Source organism: Lagopus leucura, unplaced genomic scaffold (assembly GCF_019238085.1).
Source record: "Lagopus leucura isolate 7727_CA_CO unplaced genomic scaffold, USGS_WTPT01 Super-Scaffold_100040, whole genome shotgun sequence".
In the NCBI taxonomy this organism is placed as follows: Eukaryota; Metazoa; Chordata; class Aves; order Galliformes; family Phasianidae; genus Lagopus; species Lagopus leucura.
The window spans coordinates 1,270,239-1,284,371 of record NW_024962289.1 but is presented as its reverse complement, the minus strand read 5'-3'; the positions used below and the strand labels follow the sequence as shown (position 1 = coordinate 1,284,371).

The 14,133-nt window shown below is 50.5% G+C and overlaps 1 non-coding gene across 1 annotated transcript; it reads right to left on the bottom strand.

Moving 5' to 3' along the window:
- Window positions 1-8,929: 8,929 nt before the first annotated feature.
- Window positions 8,930-9,098, bottom strand: LOC122186956. Its single transcript, XR_006181214.1, has one exon.
- Between the last annotated feature and the right edge of the window lie 5,035 nt (window positions 9,099-14,133).

Genomic DNA, 14,133 nt, shown 5'->3' with positions numbered 1-14,133 from the left:
AAAGCATGCACTGCACCAGAGCACGGTCTGCTCCCTGTGTGTGAACACTGAGCCCTTTCACAGGGTCAGGGTCAGCACAAGCCTGCTTTGTGGATGCTGCACTGCTGGTATGAAGGTGCTTATATCTGTAAAGTTTATTTCCATGCCTGAGGAAAACGAGGTGTGTCATTATGAAGCACTTCCACACCAAAATATCTACCTGGATGGCTATTCCAGGGTTTGGGTTGTTTTAGACCATGCTCTGAGCGTAAAAGCTAAAGCAGCCCAGCCTATGCATGGATCGATCCTCTGCTGGCAGCCTTCATCCAAGCACTCTGAGAAGAAAACACTTGAGAAACGAGCTTCACAGCACTGCTCACAGCCCATAGAAATGCTGCTTATCTCCTCCGATCAGCAGAATTCTTTGCATGAATTCCAGCCTTGTATCCAAGGCAATCTCATTATTTGCTATCCACGCTCAATCTGCTTGCTAATTTCTTTTTCCTTGTCATGGGGGAGGAACCTTCCTGTGCTCCACAGCGTGCCTGTGCTTGGGAGAAAGCAAGGAGACACATAAAACATCACCCTCCTGCAGCAGAGAGAGCCTGGATGGGGAGTGGGATTTGGAGCTGTGCCTTCCCATTGCTCTGTGCCACTGGCCCCAGCGATTTCCATCCCAGGGAGCAGCACACTGCTCTGCTTCACTGTGGCTGTAGCCGTCAGCATTGGGCAGGGGAGCCCCAGCAGGGAGGGAAGAGGTGGAACTGCAGTGAGATGTGGAGTTTTTTCTGGGGCAGCTTCCCAACAACAGCCTCAAAATAACCTGGTTTAATGAAGGGCAATGGTCTCCAGCACACAAAGCCTGTTTGCAGTCGTGGTTTCAAGCTGGTAGCTGCAAACTGATGTGTGACCACTAAGTATTTCAAATTGGCTAATGAACAGCTGCCCTTTTCTTTGCTTCTGGTCACAACCAGCCTGTGTCTGAATCAAACAAAAGGGTCCATATGTCACAGTGCAGCTCCATGAGCAGAGCCCAGCAACAAAACCCCCCCATTCCCAGTGCTGCAAAACATGGACTGGCAAACCCACTTTGTCTCTCAATCAGTGGGGAAGGACATTTTGGGCAGCCCTATGCCACCACTCCAAGCAAACATGCAGCACGGGCACATCCAGCAACACAGAGACACAGGCGGTTCCCAAACCCATCAGTACGTGGATGTAAGACACATCACCACAGCTTTGCTCAAACATCAGAGGTTTTAAACATAGGCAAGTGAGCAGCCAAGAAAAAGCTGCCCAGCCCACAGCGGCTGCTGCAGTGTGCCATGGGAACAACACTGTGCATATGATCAGATTCAGCAGGACACCAGCAGCCTAAGGGTCCTTTTACATTTGGCTTGCAAAGGCTAAAAATAGCTCCCCAAACCACACTCTTTTTCTTGCTTTGCCACCTCCTCCCCCTGTTGCCATTCACTGGCACTTCTGTATGCAAAGCAGCATTTGGAGCAGGACCTGGTAATTAGCCTTCAGCCCAGCAGCTGCAGGAGGAACAGCTGGAGGTGTTATTTTGGTGGGTTACTCATTGACTCCACCAAAAACAAAAGGAGCCCGGAAAACTCTGAGCAGCCCACAGCCACATGACAAGGTCCTACTGACAAAAAAAGAGATAAAATAGAAGAGAGAGCCCTATATCCTAAAGCCGATTAGTTATAGCAATTTCTCCAAACCTAAATATAGATAAAAAATCCTCCCTCATCTTTAGCTCTGTTGGCGGAGATCAGAAAGAACAAGGAGGAGACAGAGAAAAATTTCATCTTTTGCTTAACCCCCTCATCGGCTGCAGAGGACAACTGCTGCTGTGGTGATGTGCCCAGCACTGAAAAACACATTGCTCTGCCACAGCCCTTCCACAGGGCCTTCACAGGGGCAGCAGTGCCGCACTAAGAAGGTCTGTGCCCAGTGACATCAGCCCCTTGACTCCAGCCTTAGGTTTCACTTCTGAAAAACCAGTCACTGCTGTGGCAAAGCAGCACCTCTTGCTGGTGCACGGGCTGGGAAGAGGACAGCCAGGTCCTGAGCATCTCCCACAGCAGCACAGAGGTGGGAGAGGCAGCAGGACCCCTTGGGGCCCGGGCATGTGGGCTGCAATGAGTTGTGTGCCCCCGCATGGGGACACGAGCTTGCAGCTCTGGCAGCACCAGGTGTCCCCAGGCACTTTTCCTTATCAGTTCTCACTGTGTGCCATCTGTGCTGCCGTCACACCTCCCCTCAAAGCGCCAAGTCGTGGTTGCACAAGGATAAACAGCTCTTCGGGGCAGCAGAAGGAGAGCAGGCTTCTCTAAGGGGTGTCAGAGCTGCAGGTGCCCTCCCTGCAGCATCCCTGGGCAGCCCATGCACCCCACAGGACTGCCTGCCTGCTACGGGATGTGAAGCAGCAACACTGAGCTAGCTGAAGGATGCACAGCTAACGATGCAAGTGATTAATAAACACATGATGCATTTGCACCAGGAAGACAGAAATGAGAGGAAAGGAAGAAGGCGGCGAGGAGCAACATTTAGAATGGCAGCATGCAGCAGTGAGCTCCCTACAAATCTGCTGAGGAAGGCGCTTGCACAGCACATGGTTTGGTCGGATCAATGGAGCTGCAGAGCAGCTTGCTGCTGGCAGGCACACAAATCCACTTTCTAATGAAATTTACAGCAAGTGGAATTTAGGTCACTACTCGGAAGCATTCAGTTTATTCCAGGCAGCTTTTAAAATATTTAAGAAATAGCTGTCAGATTAAGCCTGATTACCTCTGTCTGGATAGTCCAGAATTTGGAGCCAGGGCAGATTTCTTAACTCCAGACCTTAGAGAACAGTTTTTAAAGCTTTCTTCAATTGCCTGCAGCCCATCATGACTGAACTCGGCCCAGCTTGCGATCCTTGTGCTGCACCAGCTCCTGCCCAGGGCCCGGTGCAACAGCACAGACAGACGTCAGCAAAGGTGAAACCTCAGCTAATGATTGAGAGGAAAGGGTTCTGGCCCAGGGCAGCACTTGCTAACCCTCTTCCCAGATGCGTACCTTAAGGGAGCAGCCAAAGCTTCTCCATGGGGATGGAAAGGGAGGAAAGGAGCAAAGCAGGTGGTGCTGCTTGCCCCAAGGAGCAGCCCTAGCTCTCCGTGCACTTCCTGTAGCTCCAAGCAAAAAGTAGACATTTCCTTTTCTAGGATGCGAAGTCCAACTGCTTGTGTAACGCACCAGTGGGATTAACCTGCTCCTGTGCCAGCTGAGGTGGAAGCAGAACCACCTGGGCACACTGTAAAAAGGAAGGAGCTGTAACTCTAGAGCACTGGAAGCAGAATCAAGGCTAAGGAACACTCAGTATTTTGACATCCCAACCCTGCTGCTCCCAAATAGCTTCCTTCTGCCCAGGGATGCAGGAGGGAGTCAGTCCCAGGCTCTGCAGGCTGGATTTGTCATTTAAGAGGAGGGCACTCATGCTGACAATGTGAACAACCTCCTAAAGCCCTGCCTGGAGGATGACTGGGTATGGAACATCAGGGAAGGAGGCTGCCTCTCGCTCAGTTCAAGCTGGGTTCCCAGTTCTGAAGACATCTCTAACTCCAACAGCTGGGAACCCTGAGGACTGCTTCAGCCAACAAAACCCACTGGGCTCACGGTCAGCTCTGGGAAAAGCCAACTGCCCATTCCAGCTCTCCAGCATTTTCCTCCTTTTCCACTTCACAGATCCCAATACCTCCCACTAGGACCAGAACACGGTAGCTCTGGTCCAGCAGATCACACAGACTTGACCCACCACAAACCTTATCAAGCCTCAAGCTGTTGTGGCACAGTTGGTTATCGGTGTCTGCCAGCATAGCAGAAAGGTATGGCTGCTGTTACAGACAGATCCCTCCAGTAGATAGGTCTTTTTTTTTTTCCTTCTTCCTTCTGTGTCAGAAGAAAAGTTACTGTAGAGAAGTTACATAGTCCAAGAGTCCTGTCCTGGAGTTTTACTTTTCCCCAGAGCAGCTTGCTATCTGGATGGGCTGAGAAGTCAAGCACTTCCCCATGGACGCTGCCACGTGGCTGAGAGCACATGGTATCCTGCATTCAGAACCAAGAAGTCATGGGAAAACCTAGCTCTGTGGTTAGAAACATGAGAGGAGATTGCAACGAGCCTCTGTGCTTGGGTTCACTTTGCAGGAGAGCTGACAATCGAGCCCAATTTCCCATGCAAAAACACAATGCACAATGGTAGAGCTTTTTCAAGCCAAGGGATGAGGAGAGCATGACCTCACTGCTCAAACATGGAGGGACTGAGCAGTGCTGGGGGAGGCAGCCCCAGAAATGCAGCAGCTCCAATCCCTGCACTAGGGCACAGTGAGAAAATAATTGGATGTGTTGGCATTGCCCTGGGACCTAACGGCACAGAAGGAGCAGAGCAGAGCCAGGCAGAGCTGCCAGGGCTGGGGGACTCAGGGGGATGCTGCACCACTCACATATGCAAGGGCTTAGAGCTGCTGCAGATCTTGGAGCTGTTTCCAAGCAAGGAGCACATCCAAGCATAACTCATTGCTTCAGAGACCCACGTTGAGCTCAGGGAGGAACGTCCTGCAGGCTGCACAAGCAAGTGCATGGCTCAACAGGGCACGTGCTGCAGCCAGGGCTCTGCCAACACTGCATCACGCTCAGGTGGTGGGGCTGTGCCTACAGACCCTGAGCTACAGGGGTGACCAAAGCACTTTGCTCACAGCTTCCTTCATGACTGGGGAAGAGAAATAAACAGGGTGTGCTTGGAGAGTCAGGGTGGGGTACTGCTTTGGGGCTGTGCTTGGATCAGGGGCAGAGGTACACCCAAAGGGATGCCCAGCCCAATCTAAGGTCCTCCAGGAAGAAGGATTGACAAGATCCTGAAGTGAACGTCTTGGCTTGAAAAAAACACCCTGTCTGCAGAGCCAACGTGGCAGGCATTCAGTGCAATGCCCTCACTCATCTGCAGGACTCCAGCCCATTCAGGGCCCCTGTGCCCCACCTGCACAGTGCGAGCTGCCTCATTTTCTCCCAAGCACAAGGAAGCTCGCAGCAGCTGGAGGGAAGCCACACAGTGACTAACATGGTGCAACCATGAAGGGCACATGGGCCTTCAGACAGCAGGGCTACAGCACTCACTGCTCCTGACCCCCATACGCCACTTTTACACTGCAGTTTGAGAGTCACTTCAGCTAATGAGCAACTAAGACCCTTAAGCATGATTTGCAGTTTCCAGAGCCCCAAATACACAAGTGACCCACTTCCCCCAACTCCATTGTGCTTTCCTCAAATTAAGGCTGTTTGCAATCTCTAATCCACTCTCCACGTTGGAGGCAGAGACCCTTGTGAAAGCTGCACAAAGAGGCTTTTTACCAGACCAGCACTTCAGTGCAATCCATCAGCTTCAGCCCCGCACTGCTTTTGCAGCAAGAACCTGGGTGAGCTGGGGGTCGTTCTCAGCAGTCGGTGCACATGACTGTGACACAGCAGCTCCCAGCAGGAGCTAGGAAAAAAACACTGACCAACTTCTTGCTGACCTACTCCGAATTAAAACCTCCAGAGAGAGCATTACTATTTTTGCAGATGCAAAAGGAGTTAAGGAGCAGCGTGTCCACTGTGAGATGAGCTCTGCATAAGCACCAAGCATGGGGGAAGCACACACACAACCTGTATCAGCTCAGCAGCTAGCACGGTTCCAAAGCACACCAGCCTCAGGCTTTATTTGCATTGGGAATACTGCAAATTCAGTGAAAATTTCCCCTACGAGAAGAAACCCAAAAGCCAGGCTCTTTGCAGTGCAAATGAAAACTTACTGTTTGCAGCTTGCTTAGCAAGGGTAGATGTTACTGTTCAGATGAAAGGAAAGGGAACTTGGAAGCAGCACCAAACGCAGAGCAGAGCTGCCTCCCCCCGGACACACACACACATTGCTCAAGAGCATGACAGGATGCACGATGGCAAGGGCTGAGCATCACATGGGCTTCACAGCCAGTGCAGCTGATGGGTTACATAAAGCAGATGTAACTTGGGCTGCTGCCAACACAGAGAGCAGTTTTTCAACTGGAACATAATCCTGCCACAGTCTGACTGCCTGCACATCTGATTAAACAAAGTCTCCCAGTTTCAATGAAACACAACTGTTCTTGCAGACATTCACACCCTCTAGTGGAGACTAGAGCTAGGCACACTGCAAACATGCTCTCACATTCTTCAGGATTGCTTTAGCAGCTGTCAGGAATGAATCACTCCTTGAGATCTTGAAAGCACCACGACCCTCCAGCGTGGCTGCCCTGCACACAGGTGTCAGCACAGGAGAAAGCTTTATGTGCCTCCTTGCCTAAATGCACTCCTCCAGCATGTTAAAATCCTTCCTACATTATTCACAGTAGCAGGGATTAAATAAGAAAGAAAAACAGTCAGCTTGAAGAATTGGAATTTATTCACATTTACCATCTACTTTGGCAAAAATACCTTCTACAGCCTAAAGAGACCACACAGGTATAAACAAATGGAACTGCAGGGGCAGAACTCTCACCATAACGCAGACAGATCTTTAGCTCAGCCACCTGAAAAGAAATGACCAGGACATTCAAGCAGAACAAGCATACTGCAGGGAAAGCTGCACACAGATGTCAGGGCTGCTCAGCGTGCGAGCCAAGGCACCAGAGCAAATAAGTGTTCCATGAGCAGCCTGCAACCCAGGGCCCTCTTGCAAATGGTTATGCTGCACATTCATTGAAATGAGGAAATACTCTGTCATTTAAAAGTTAGTTGACAGGAAAATCCTCACTCAGACAAACAACTTTTTCCAGGTGCAACAGAGATCAGGTTATTTGCAATCACTCTACCTACGGTCCCACGTGCTTTGTCCTGAAGCCCAGGTGATAGAAAATACCAACTTGTAACCCAGGCAAGAGTGGCATTAGTGAAGGGAAAGGGAAATGGAAATGCTTGTTCCAGTAATAAGCTGAACAAAGGGTGTCAGTCTGCAGCAGCACAAAAGTGAAATGTTTTCCAACTGCAGCCTGACACTGTCAGACAGTTCTGCCCAGGTGAATTTAACATTAGAAGACAAAGGGAGGACTGACTTCAAATTCCAAGCACACAGTTTGCATCTGGTGTGCAGAGAGCACAGCTTAGCTCAGTTACCTTGGCGAGGGTGCAGCTTCAGCAGCCACTCCATGGTCAGCAGGAACACCTACATAAAGAGCAGCAAGCATTAAGCACAGTACTTTGATGTGTACACTGCAAGCTGCTGCTTCTAAGCCTCAGACAAGAGCCCAGGCAGCAGCTCAGGTGCCAGTCTCCCTCCCAAAAGAAACCCCATCCTCACTGAGCCACCATGGACTTGAATCCAAGCACAATTGTCACTGTTGGCTGAAGTCAAAAGGCAGCAAAATTCACCTTACAGTCCACAGAGGACCAGAAGGGTGACGTTAAACTGCATCACTGCTACAGTTTTACATCAGGTACAATACTTGCTATGTTAAGTGAGGGCTGCAAGAAAAACAGAGTTGACATAGGTAAGAAAAAGCAATAAGCATTCAGCCCATCAGCTGAATGCGGTACTGGGAAGCACCATGCTTTATCTACAAGTACCCTGCAAGCTGCAGGCAGCCTGGCTCACTCTGAAGCAAGGTTATTCTGAACACGTATCTGCCTGACACTGATGAAACAAACACTTTGCCAAAGGTGTGTGTCATTTAAGAAGGCAGTTACTTTATCACCTCACAAATCTATACAAGCTTTGATTTCAACCCTGCTGCGGAGGAAGACCAGAGGATCTGATGTCTGTCTCCATCTCGAAGTAGGACCTTCCCCTGGGCATGGCCAATAAGGATAGCCCCATGCGTTCAAATAGCTGCTGGCAACTGGGCAGATTTAACTGGAAGTGCCCCACGTCTGCAGGCACCCAGTAATGTCTGCTGTTCCCTTTGCCTGCTCCTGAGCCCTGCTAAACATCTGGCAGCTCTGTTCAAATCCCTTAAAGAAAAATGAGACGAGCATTAGACTTTTATCATCTCAGTCGTGCTGAACTTGGCCCTCCCTGCTGTTGGCTGGTAATAGCAATGACAGCTACACTTCAGCTCCTCTCGTGATCCCAGGCAAGCTCCCTGCAAAAGCCCAAAAGGCTCCAGCTCATACACAGTAAGCCTCAGAGAAACCCCTTAGGACTGCTTTACTGCCACACGAAAGCAAATTAAAATGGAGATTTCCTAAGCGCTGTGCAGTGTTTTTCAAACAGAGCCCATTACCCAGTCAGGGTTTTAGCAAGAAAGCCAGCTAAAGCTGGAGACCACTGCCCCAAACAGACCTGTCTTCTGTGCACCAGCATCAACTAAAACAATCCATAAAAACAGCACCCCACCCCCTGCTTGTTTTAAAATCCTTTCCTATAGCATTCTGACCACACGCAGCTGCCAGACACCAAAAATAAACAATTAAGTGCCTTTTTAGTGGTGGCGAATGATTTTTTTTTTTCCCCCCAGAAGTCTGGGCTGTTTGGGTGCCAGCTGCCAATCCAGGCCTGCCCCACACCTACGAGAGCACACAAGGGCCTTAGCTGGGACCTCAGCTGAACTCCTTGGTTGTAGAAAAAAAGTCAACACTAAAGAAAAGCACAGATGCAACAGGAGGGCAAAGTACACAGCTTTCAACAGAACCTTGATTTGTTCAAATAAAGAACCAGCCTATCGGTACTCCCTATTACATGAAATAAAGTTTGAGAATTAGATAGTACCTGTGATAAATCAAGGGGAAAATAATGATCACCCATGTACCTAAATTCTACCTTCCACATGTAAAACCTGCCTGTAAAGGAAGGGCAATGACAGCTGAATAGCACAAGACAGCTTTTAAAAGATGCAGTACACATTACAAAATTAATCCTCAAGCTGTAAAGAGAACTTTCCTTTAGCTGAAGACAGCAACTCGTTGTGTGCAGTATCATACATGACCATCAGAATGCTGCATGGATGCTCACACCTGTTACTGCATAGGAGGAACCCAGCAGGGGGACCTCTGGGGGTTGATCTGGGCCACGGGTGAGGCCAGCAGGCACTAGGCTGAGACACAGCCGCCAGCAGCCATCCCCAGGCCCTCAGCCTACATGGCACCAGTGGGCATGAAAGGCTCCTGAGTGGCTGCTGCCCACCCAAGGAGAGTGCATGAGTCACTGGCCTTGCCTCAGTCGCACTCACCTGATGAATGCTGGCTTCCCAAGAAGACCTAGTGATCTTCTGCCATGAGTTGGAGCTGTATTTCTTCTGGAAGCAACCCCCACCACAGATCCCATGACACATGACACTCAAGGGACTCTCCCTGTCCATTTGCATCCCATACCCTCCCCTCATGGTCCCTTCTCCCCTCAGCCCCACTACTCACAGTGCCTTGCTGCCCCTCAGTGTCCACTGTGCTCCCTTCCAGCCTCATGAACCCTGATCCCCAGCCTGCAAAATGACACCCCAACCCTACTCAAGCCTTCCTCTCCCCACTTCATGCCCTGCCCCTCAGCCCAACACAAACCCCCCCCAGCCCCTGCACCCTCACCTATAGGCCCCAGTATTACCCCAGGCCCCCATTCCGTGACCCCAAGCCCCAGTACGACCCTCTGAACCTCCCCTACCCTGACTGGCAGACCCCAATTTGAACCCTCTAGTTCTACTCCAGCCCTTACCTCCACCCTTAACTCTAGCTCACCGTACGACCATCACAAACCCCTGTATCTTCATCTCCAGCCCAAAATACGACTCTCCACCCCCCCCATACCCTGACCCCAGACCGCAATACAACCCCTCCGCCTTCTGCCTTCTGCCTTCTGCCTTCTGCCTTCTCCCTCCTCCTCCTCCTCCTCCTCCTCCTCCTCCTCCCATACCCATACCCTAACCCCATACCCCTATATGACCCCTCCTTCACAAACCTTTGCACCCTCATTCCCACAGTGACTAATCCAGCTCCCGTATTCTCATCCCCAGCCCTCAATATGACCCCCAGCTCCGCCTATGACCACCCCAGGCCCGGACCCCTGCCACGCCGCCCCTCACAATGCCCGCCACCGGAAGCAGAAAGGCAGGAAAACCACAGAGACGAAGCGAAAACCAGAGCGCCGCACGGAGCCACTTCCGGCCTCCAGGAGCGCTCTTAAAGGGGTAGGCAGCCAGCGCCTCGTCGCTATGGCAACGCGCAGGCCCGATGCAGGCCTGAGTGAGGCCTAGGGGTGGGCTCGAAAAACACGGGAGGGGGGAACCAACGCAGAGGGAGCGTATGGAGCTCCAACCTGCCCCACGGGGTGAAGGAGGAGAGCTCCAAAAAGGGGGACTTGCTCAGGCAAACACAAAGCATAGGATGTGATCAGCATTGCAACACAGCTTTCGTTTCAGTCTTGTGCTTCTGAAAAAGCATTAAATCTCGGTGTGCTCAGAAGCTGGAATTGCACATATATTTATATGGAGTAAATCAATATTTAGATCTGATTTTGTGCTTATGGCTTGTGAGGCCCTGTTTATGGTGAGTTGTGCTTCCCTTTCAGTGGCTCTGACGGCTCCAATCGGGGCTGAATGAGAGCAGCCTTCCAGCACAGCTCGAGGTTCCTCAATCATGCCATTTACTCACAGGCAGCCTGGCATCCACGCTGCATGGATGGGCTTTTCCAGCTGGGTCAAAGGGCTCTGAGCTTCAGCACCAGGACTGACCGCATTCTGTTACACCTGCAGCGAAGTGAAGGGGAGTGAAGGCAGGAACAAAGGGTCTGTTCAGCTGATTTCATTTTAATTACTCAAAAATGCACCTTTGGTTTTTGGCAGAGGCAAACATCCGGTGCTGGCAGTGAGGTGCACTGGTTGGACACTGCTCCATACAGACACAACCTCCATTGCCCAACCCACGTCTGGTCAAAGCTGAGAGCAGGGCACACCTCCTCACCTTTTCTCTTTGCTGCTGAATGAAGCCCACTGCTGCCTGGCTCTGAGTGACAGCTTCCTTGCCCTGTGCTTTCATTTTCATATAATTTTGGAATCGTAGGACTTTTAAGTTGGAAGGGACCCTAAAGGCCATCTGGTGCCACCCCTGCCCTGAGCAGGGACACCCACAGCTCCATCAGTGCTCACAGCCCATCCCCTGCCCTTGGCTGTCTGCAGGGATGGGGCACCACCGCCTCTCTGGGCAACCGGTGCCACTGCCTCACTGCTTGTAGTGTAAAAACTCCTTCCATATATCCAATCTAAGTCTCCCCTCTTTAAGTTTGAAACCATTTCCCCTTGTCCTATCACAATAGACCCTGCTGAAGGGTCCATCTGTTTTTTTCTTATTGCTACCTTTTAGATAAAGGCCACTATCCCTCAGTGTAACACCACTAGGGCTGCAGCCTCCTCAAAATGTTATACCTCTCCTTGTATATCTGAACCAGTGCTGTCTGGCTCTGAAAACAAACATTCTTTCTGGTTTTGTTTGTTGGTTTGTTTTGTTTTTCCCTTTGGTAAAAGAAAACATTACCTCTCTGAGATTTACACACTAGATCAAGCATAAAGCTGAATTATCTCCCCCTCCTTTTCTTCCAGGGAGCAGATAATAGGTAGATCTATCCATCCATCTGCTCTGTTACACGTCTCCCAGCTTGGCAGCATTTCGGTTACTATTAAACCATGTTCATCCCCCTTGACATTCAAAGGGCCGTTATATGATTACTGTCACAGTCTTGTACGTGGATCCTTAAAGTAATTCTCTCTTCCTCTTCCTTCTGATGATAGATTTGCTCGTTTATGCCACAGTAATTTGTTTTTCACATGCTGTACTCCAGCAAAATGCTTTCACTGTCAAACATGGTTTTCTGTACAGACCTTCCCTGCAGTGCTGTGTTGTAACAGAATGGCTTCAGGCAAATTGGAGCTGCCTTGTCTTTCAACAGTGTTAGCAAAGAGAAACAGCAGGAGCCTGGGTCAAGTCCTCCTAGTTTGCAGCACAGCAAATAGGGGACACAGCACTGTGACTCCCAAGGATGGGGACCATCTCTCATCCCAGTGCAAGATGTACCTTGGGACACGTGCTTGTCAGCTCCATGACGAGGAGCATGGGGTGCCTGCAAACAGGGACTCGCTGCTTTCTGGCCTTTTTAGGAGCAGATTTTGAGCACTTGGAAACCACCATCTGTTTGAAGGGGTTTGAAGCTTATCTATAGGTCAGCAGGCACTGGGAAAAAGCTGCCATGGGGTTTGCTGCTGCTGGGGCTTTTCCACATGATTTGCGAAGGGGAGGAACATTTCAGTACAGAAGCATGCCTTAAAATTCCTTTTGGCCTCTCCTATGTTCTCCAAGGCTGTCAGTACACAGCTCTGCCAGGCCCTCAGAGATGCTCACTCCAGGTACATCTTCCACCCTCAACATGAACTGGGGCAGGAGCCATGCTCAGGGATGCCCTCACCCATCTCACATTTGGAAGATGTGTCCAGCACAGATCCCAGTGCCAGCATGCCCTGTGGGGAGAAGGTGCTGGTGGGCATCGTGATAGCTCACATCATCAGGATACCCAGCATGAAGACACCTTCAGGAGCTGACACCGACCCCAAAGCACAGTGGGTCCCCCACCCACTGCCCACCTGCAGGGGCACAGCTCCACAGCATGCTACAGGTGCCAATGCCTCCCAGCAGCACAGCTGGATACAGAGCTGACGGCTCTTGGCTGTAGGTGTGCCTGCAGGGCAGGATGACAGCACCAGCCCTCACTCACCCTGTCCTCCTGCAATCATTGCAGGCTGACAGCAAGCACCAAGTATGCTTACAAATGTTGGGGATAACACCCATCTTCATCTAATCCTGCCGATGCAAATGGCCATTTGCAGGAAACCATTTGATTCACGGGTTCATCCTTTACTGTGGCAGATAACATCGGTTAAACGCCTGCTTGGCGAGAACAATATAAGCCACTTAACGACACCGATAGACCAATCCGTAAGTGCTTATGAGCTCTTTGATTTACTTCGGCGTCTTTATCTTTGCTGAGTATCTCACAATGTCATTTATTATTTAGCAGTAAATTAAAGCAGAGGAGCTGTGATTTTCAACAACAGAAATTAATATCCCAGGACTCCTTTGTACCATATATATCTATAATTTACAGCCCTGGAATCAGCCAGATAGCGCTGGAAGACGATCTGTTCCCCTTCTCCCTTGTTACCTCCTGATTACTGTTGCACAGGGGGAGATAAAAAATGGGCTGGTGGGAGAGAGGCTCGAGTCAGTGAAGGATAGTTTTAAATTAAAAGTCCGGTGTTTGTGGCTCTCGTGAGATCCCCTTCTCCTCGCGCTCCACACTGGTGCACACATCACTTACAGATTATATATGGAACAGGCTGTGCCTTCGCCCCGAGACCTCTGAATTTTCATCTTGCTGATTTTATGCTCGGGGATAATCATTACTAAATAACAGTACTGGTAATAATCCTTCTAGCCTCAGGCACCAAGCACACTGCAGGGCACTTTGCCCACCCATGGGTGTTGGAGCTGGCTTGACGATGGTGGCAGCTGGGATGGATCTATCCCCTCATGGCCATGTCTTGTTGGACAGATATGATCAGGGCCCATTGGGGGTCCCAGGGACATGAATGGGGCACTCTGGGTTAAATCCCCCTTGAGCTGAAAGCCTCTCCCATTGGCCTTGCCGTGCTGCGGTGCAGTATCACGGCCAGGAAGCTTTATGGGCTGTGTTGGGCTTGGGCTGACACCAAGAAGCTGATAATTTACAGCAATCTGCTGTAATACAGCAGCGAGACATGCCCTGCTCGGATGTAGCTGCACAAGCTGCAGGGATAAATCAGCTCCAGCAGGGAGCAAAGACGAGAAGCAAAAAAATGATCCCAAAGTCACTGCTTTTCCCTACAGGTGCGGGGCATGGGGTTGGTGCTGTGCCACTGCAGCATCACCTGGCATGGCCAACACCTGTAGGGGCATTGCACTGACATCCCTGGCATCACTCTGAGAAGATCAAAAGGAAGAAAGACACTGAGGAATGTGGCCTTTGACAAATAACCCTTTCCCCTTCTCTTCTCAGAATTTTCAAGAAGAAAATGTTGAGGTATTGTTTGTTTCTGGGAAGAGAAGCGAGCGGATGAAAAGCAAACATACAGCAATAGCTGGGGGGTCCCG